This window comes from Chiloscyllium plagiosum, chromosome 1 (genome assembly GCF_004010195.1).
Source record: "Chiloscyllium plagiosum isolate BGI_BamShark_2017 chromosome 1, ASM401019v2, whole genome shotgun sequence".
Lineage (NCBI taxonomy): Eukaryota > Metazoa > Chordata > Chondrichthyes > Orectolobiformes > Hemiscylliidae > Chiloscyllium > Chiloscyllium plagiosum.
In genome coordinates this window covers 4,977,481-4,984,774 of record NC_057710.1, presented here as the reverse complement: position 1 = coordinate 4,984,774, position 7,294 = coordinate 4,977,481, and the positions used below count along the sequence as shown (strand labels likewise).

Below are 7,294 nucleotides of genomic sequence, written 5' to 3'. Positions count from 1 at the left end.
CCCATAGCCTTGTATCAATCCCAAACTAATCCCACTGTCCCACTCACTCCCCATAGCCCTGTATCAATCCCAAACTAATCGCACTGTCCCTGTCACTCCTCATAGACATGTATCAATCACCAAGCTAATCCCACTGCCCCACTAACTCCCCATAGCCCTGTATCAATCCCAAACTAATCCCACTGTCCCAATCATTCCTCATAGTCCTGTATCAATCCCTAAAGTATTCCCACTGCTCCACTCTCTCCCTATCTCCCTGTATCAATCCCAAACTAATCCCACTGCCCCACTCTCTCCCCATAGCCCTGAATCAATTCCAAACTAATCCCACTGCCCTACTCTCTTTCCATAGCCCTGTATCAATCCCAAACTAATCCCACTGCCCCACTCTCTCTCCCATAGCCCTGTATCAATCCCAAACTAATACCACTGCCCCACTCTCTTCCCATAGCCCTGTATCAATCCCAAACTAATCCACTGCCCCACTCTCTCTCATTGCGTTAATCTCTAAGTAATCTGACTGCCCCTTAACCTTAAAGGACATTAGTGAAGTTGATGGGTTTTTCCTGACAATTGATACATAGTCATCATTAGAATTATAATTTCAGATTTTTTATTGAATCCAAATTCCATCATATGCCATAGTGGGATTTGAACCCAGATCCCCAGATCATTTCCTGGGTCTCTGGACTAACAGGAGAAAGTGAGGACGGCAGATGCTGGAGATCAGAGCTGAAAATGTGTTGCTGGAAACACGCAGCAGGTCAGGCAGCATCCAAGGAGCAGGAGAATCGATGTTTCGGGCATAAGAATTCCTGAAGTAGGGCTTATGCCCGAAACGTCGATTCTCCTGTTCCTTGGATGCTGCCTGACCTGCTGCGCTTTTCCAGCAACACATTTTCATCTCTGGACTAACAGTGCAGCACTAGCCATTGCCTCCCCCTGAATTCTACACCAAAGTAATTTAGAACATAGAACACAGAACATTACTGCACATTACAGGCCCTTCGGCCCTCAATGTTGTGCCGACCTGTGGAACCGATCTGAAGTCCATCTAACCTTCACTATTCCATTCTCATCCAGATGTTTGTCCAATGACCATTTAAATGCCCTTAACGTCGGTGAGTCTACTACTGGTGCAGGCAGGCCATTCCACGCCCCGACTACTCTCTGAGTAAAGAACCTGCCTCTGACATCTGTCCTATATATATCACCCCTCCATTTAAAACTATGTCCCCTCATGCTAACCATCACCATCTGAGGAAAAAGGCTCTCCCTGTCCACCCTATCTAACCCTCTGATTATCTTGTATGTCTCAATTCGGTCGCCTCTCAACCTGCTTCTCTCTCACAAAAACAGCCTCAAGTCTCTCAGCCTTTCCTCATAAGACCATCCCTCCATACCAGGCAATATCCTAGTAAATCTCCTCTGAACCCTCTCCAAAGCTTCCACATCCTTCCTGTAATGCCGCGACCAGAATTGTACGCAATAATCCAAGGGTGGCCGCACCAGAGTTTTGTACAGCTGCAGCATGACCTAATCGCTCCGAAACCCCATTCCTGTAACAATAAAAGCTAACACACTGTATGCCTTCTTAACAACCCTATCAACCTGAGGGGCAACTTTCAGGCATCTACATAGGTCAACTTACGTAAAGAGGAGGTACAACGAGGTCTAGGTGTTCTTGCACACCAGTCAATGAAGGTAAGCATGCAGGTACAGCAGGTAGTGAAGAAAGCTTATAGCATGCTGGCCTTCATAACAAGAGGAATTGAGTATCGGAGCAAGAGGTCCCCCTGCAGCTGTACAGGGCCCTGGTCAAACCTCACCTGGAATACTGTACGCAGTTTTGTCTCCAAATTTGAGGAAGGACATTCTGGCTATTGAGGGAGTGCAGTGTAGGTTCACGAGGTCAATTCCCGGAATGGCGGGACTATATGTTGAAAGATTGGAGCGACTGGGCTTGTATACACTTGAGTTTAGAAGGATGAGAGGGGATCTGATTGAATCTGATTAAGATTATTAAAGGATTGGACACTCTGGAGGCAGGAAACATGTTTCCGCTGATGGGTGAGTCCCGAACCAGCCGAACCAGTTTAAAAATAAGGGGTAGGCCATTTAGAACAGAGTTGAGGAGAAACTTCTTCACCCAGAGAGTGGTGGGTGTATGGAATGCTCTGCCCCAGAAGGCAGTGGAGGCCAAGTCTCTGGATACTTTCAAGAAAGAGATGGATAGAGCTCTTAAGGATAGTGGAATCAAGGGTTTTGGAGATAAGGCAGGAACAGGATACTGATTGTGGATGATCAGCCATGATCATATTGAATGGTAGTGCTGGCTTGAAGGGCAGAATGGCCTACTCCTGCACCTATTGTCTATTGTCTGTTGTATGTGGAAACCGAGATCTCTGTGCTCATCTACACTACCAAGAATCTTACCATTAGTCCAGTACTCTGCATTCCTGTTAGTCCTTCCAAAGTGAATCACCTCACACGTTTCCGCATTTAACTCCATTTTCCACCTCTCAGCTGAGCTCTGCAGCTTACTAATGTCCCTCTGTAACCTGCAACATCCTTCAGCACTACCCACAACTCCACCAACCTTAGGGTCATCTGCAAATTTATTAACCCATCTTTCTATGCCCTCATCCGGGTCATTTATAAAAATGACAAACAGCAGTGGGCCCAAAACACATCCTTGCGGTACACCACTAATAACTGAACTCCAGAATGAACATTTCCCATCAATCACAATTTAGTTTTGGGTCATAGAATTTATGTGGCAAAATGGAGGGAACCTGGGCTGAGTGACAAGAAACAGCAATGTGGGTTCGTATTGGAATCCTCACTTTCCCTGAAATATATATCAATGATCTCTTCCTTGGTGGGTAAGTTTTAATTTCAAACATCATGGGTGACACACATGTATTCGAGTTGTAAACTGTGAGGACAGTGAAGAGCTACAAAGAGGCATTGATAAGTTGGAGGAGTGTGTGGATCAGCAGCAGATGAGGTTCGATGCAGTAAAGTGAGAGATGATGCACTTTTGTTGGAAGATCATTGAAAGCCAGTCTAAAACAGGGGCATAATTCTAAAGTGGGGGGGGGTGGGTGGTGGAAGCAGAAATAAGGGACCTGACTGCACAGATCATTCAAGGTAGCAGGACAGATGGAGACAGCAGTAAATGTGGCAAGGAGGTGATGTTGAACATCTACAAGACAAAGGGCTTTTGCCCGAAATGTCGATTCTCCTGCCCCTCGGATGCTGCCTGACCTGCTGTGCTTTTCCAGCACCACACTCTCGGCTCTGATCTCCAGCACCTGCAGTCCTCACTTTCCCCAAGACATTTGTGCAACCTCAGCTGGAGTGTTGTGTCCAGTAACATGCACCACATCATCGGAAACATGTGAATGCATTCATGAGAGTGCAGGGTCAGAGGTGGTTCCGGGAATGAGAAACTTCAATGATGAGGATAGATTGAGGAAGTTGGGACTGTTCTCCCCTGGAGAGGAGAAGGCTGAGAGGGGGGGGTCCGACAGGGGATTTCAGAATCATGAGTGAGTTGGACAGAGTAGGTAGGGAGAAGCTGTTTTCCCCTCGTAAAAGGGACAAGAATGAGAGGGCATGGATTTGAAATGCCATGCGAACAAAACAAAGGTGAAGTGTGAAAAAATGTTTTCACTCAGTGAGGAGTTACAGTGCTGGCAAGTTTTTGAGAAGATTTGTAGCTCGGGTTGAGGTTCTGAATGTAGGTTTGCTCGCTGAGCTGGAAGGTTCATTTTCAGATGTTTCGTCACCATACTGGATAACGTAATCAGTGGGCCTCCGGTGAAGCACTGGTGTTAGTGACCCGCTTTCTATTTATGTGTTTAGGTGTCCTTGGGTTGGTGATGCCATTTCCGGTGGTGACATCATTTCCGGTGGTGATGTCATTTCAGTTCTTTTTCTCAGGGGGTGGTAAATGGGATCCAAGTCAATGTGTTTGTTGATAGAGTTCCGGTTGGAATGCCACGCTTCTAGGAATTCTCGTGCATGTCTCTGTCTGGCTTGCCCTAGGATGGATGTGCTGTCCCAGTCAAAGTGGTGTCCTTCTTCATCCATATGTGAGGATACTAGTGAGAGTGGGTCATGTCTTTTGGTGGCTAGTTGGTGTTCATGTATCCTGGTGGCTAGTTTTCTACCCGTTTATCCAATGTACTGTTCAGTCCAGTTCTTGCAAGGTATTTTGTAAATGGCGTTAATTTGGCTTGTTGTCTGGAACTGCGTGAAAGTGTGATGGAGGCAGGCTCAATTGAAGCATTCACAAGGATATTGGACAATTATTTGAATAAAACTAATATGCAAGGCTCTGTGAAAAAGGCTGGATGTTGGCACTGGGTAATGATGCTCACCTAACAAGTCGGTGTTGAATGGTATTCCTCTGCACTTGGGTGATTCTGTGACATTGAATCCTCCTTGTTATGAATTAAATATTGAGGCACTGTAGTAAGGGCCAAAGAGATCTCCTCGAACACAACCAGAACTGAGGGGTTATTTCAATCAATTATCACCGAACAGGTTCTTTCTCTAGATCAGTCAAGATGGCATTTTAAATCTACTCAATCTCTCCTCATAAGCCACTCCTCTCAGCTCCATAATCAACCTCATTACAGTCTTGGTTTAAACATGGACAAAAGAGCTGAATTCCACAGGGGAGGGGAGTGTGGGACTATTGACCAAGTGTGGCATCAGTGAGATCATGGCTGATCTGGTTAGTCCTCAACTCTACTGTCCTGCCTTTTACTAATAACTCCCAAATCACTTCCTGATCCAAAATATGTCCTTCTCAGCCTTGAATAGACTTCACGACTCAGGTAAATAATTGGCAGGTGAATAATTCCACAGATTCATGATCCCCTCAGAGAAAAAGATATCCTGCTCACCTCTGTCTTAAATGAGCAACCACTTATTCTGGGATGATGCCATCTGGTCCCAGATTCTCCCACTGGGGGAGACAACTTTAACACATTTACCTTGTCAAGTCTTCCCTAAGAATCATGCATGTTACAATTAAGTCTCCTCCCATTCTTCTAAACACCAATGAGTACAGGTCCAAACTACTCAACCTGTCCTCATAAGACAATCCCTTCTTACCTGGTATCAGCCAAGTGAACCATTTCCAACATTATATTCCAACCACCGTTTTTTGCCCGCTTGCTTTACATGTCTGCATTCCCCTGCAGAATTTTTGTGCCATCCTTGTGACTAAACTTCCCGCTTATTTTAATGTCATCCGCAAACTTGACTAAGGTTCATCCTCTTTCCTCATCCAAATCATTAATAAATATGGTAAATAATTGCAGCCTCTGCACTGATCCCTGGGACACATCCTGAAAATGCCTTCTTCTTTATCCCAGCTCCCTGTCTTCCATTAGTTAGGCAATTTTCCATCCATGCTAATATACTCCCTCCAACATTGTGGGCGTTTATCTTATTAAGTAGCCTAATATGTGTTACCTTATCAAATGCCTTCTGAAAATCCAACTATATCATATCTACTGCTTTCCCTTTGTCTATCCTGCTTGATTCTTCTTCAAAGAATTCGAGTAAATTTGTCAGCAATGATTTTCCCATCATGAAGCCACGTTAACATTGCCTGGTCATAGTTAGCATTTCTTGTTGCTCTGCTATTGCAGCCTTTACAAAACTTGAACATTTACCCAACTACAAACGTTAATATAACTGATCAAAACTAACCTACACATTGTAGAACATAGAACATTCCAGCGCAGTACAGGCCCTTTGGCCCTCGATGCTGCGCCGACCTGGGAAACCAGTCCGAAGCCCATCTAACCTACACTATTCCATTCTCATCCATATGCCTATCCAATGACCATTTAAATGCCCATAACGTTGGTGAGTCTACTACTGCTGCACGCAGTCTATTCCACATCCCTACTACTCTCTGAGTAACAAAACTACCCTCCTATATCTATCACCCCTCCAGTTATAGCTATGTCCCCTCGTGCTAACCATCACCATCTGAGGAAAAAGGCTCTCCCTGTCCACCCTATCTAACCCTTTGATTATCTTGTATGTCTCAATTAAGTCACCTCTCAACCTGCTTCTCTCTAACAAAAACAGCTTTAGGTCCCTCAGCCTTTCCACATGAGACCTTCCTTCCATTCTAGGCAACATCCTTGTAAATCTCCTCTGAACCCTCTCCAAAGCTTCCTTCCTATAATGTGGCGACTAGAACTGTATGCAATACTCCAAGTGCGGCCGTACCAGAGTTTTGTACAGCTGCAGCGTGACCATGTGGTTCTGAAACTCAATCCCTCTACCAATAAAAGCAAACACACCATGTGCCTTAACAATCAGATCGATGTGGGTGGCACCTTTCAGGGATCTATGCACCTGGATACTGAGATCTCTCTGTTCATCTACGCTACCAAGAATCTTCCGATTAGCTCAGTACTCTGTAGTCCTGTTACTCCTTCCAAAGTGAATCATCTCACACTTTCTCACATTAAACTCCATTTGCCATCTCTCAGCCCAGCTCTGCATTATCTGTGTCCCTCTGTAACTGACAACACCCTTCCGCACTATCCACAACCCACCAAGCTCAGTGTCATCCTCAAATGTACTGACCATTCTTCAACGTCCTCATCCAGGTCATTAGACAAACAGCAGCCGACCCAAAGCAGATCCTTGCGGTACACCACTAGTAACTGAACTCCAGGATGAACATTTCTCATCAACCACTGCCCGCTGTCTTCTTTCAGCTCACCAACCTCTGATCCAAACCGCTAAATCACCCTCAATCCCAAGCCTCTGTATTTTGTGCAATACCCTACCAGGGGGAACCTAATCAAATGCCTTAATGTAATTACCCCAAATTTGTCTACTTCCCTTTTCAAATAAATGTGCTCTCCAATCCCATGGAATGTTTCCAGACCCTGAGGGTTCCTGAAAATGTATTGACTATCTGGTGGATTTCCCCTTCATCCTAGGATACATCCCATTGCATCGAGGGGATCTATTAATCTTAAGCCCCATTAGTTTTCCCAGCACTTTCACGAGTAATGGTTATTATATTTATTTCCTCTCCTGTTTTCACCTTTGACCACTGTATTTAGAAATTTTGGACTGTAATAAGAGTCTTCTACTGAGAAGTATTGATCCGACTTCTCTGCAGCACATAGCTCACCCCCTGACTCCCTCAAAACCTGCCCACCAGCTACAAGACACAAGTCAGGAGGGTGATGGAATACTCCCCACTTACCTGGATGGCTGCAACTCCAACAACACTCAAGAA

General features: G+C 45.1%; 1 protein-coding gene across 1 annotated transcript in view; it reads right to left on the bottom strand.

The window, feature by feature from the left end:
- Positions 1–7,294, bottom strand: part of LOC122554658 (dysferlin-like) — a 283,205-nt gene that overhangs the window by 105,709 nt on the left and 170,202 nt on the right. The gene's annotated exons all lie outside the window — the stretch shown is intronic.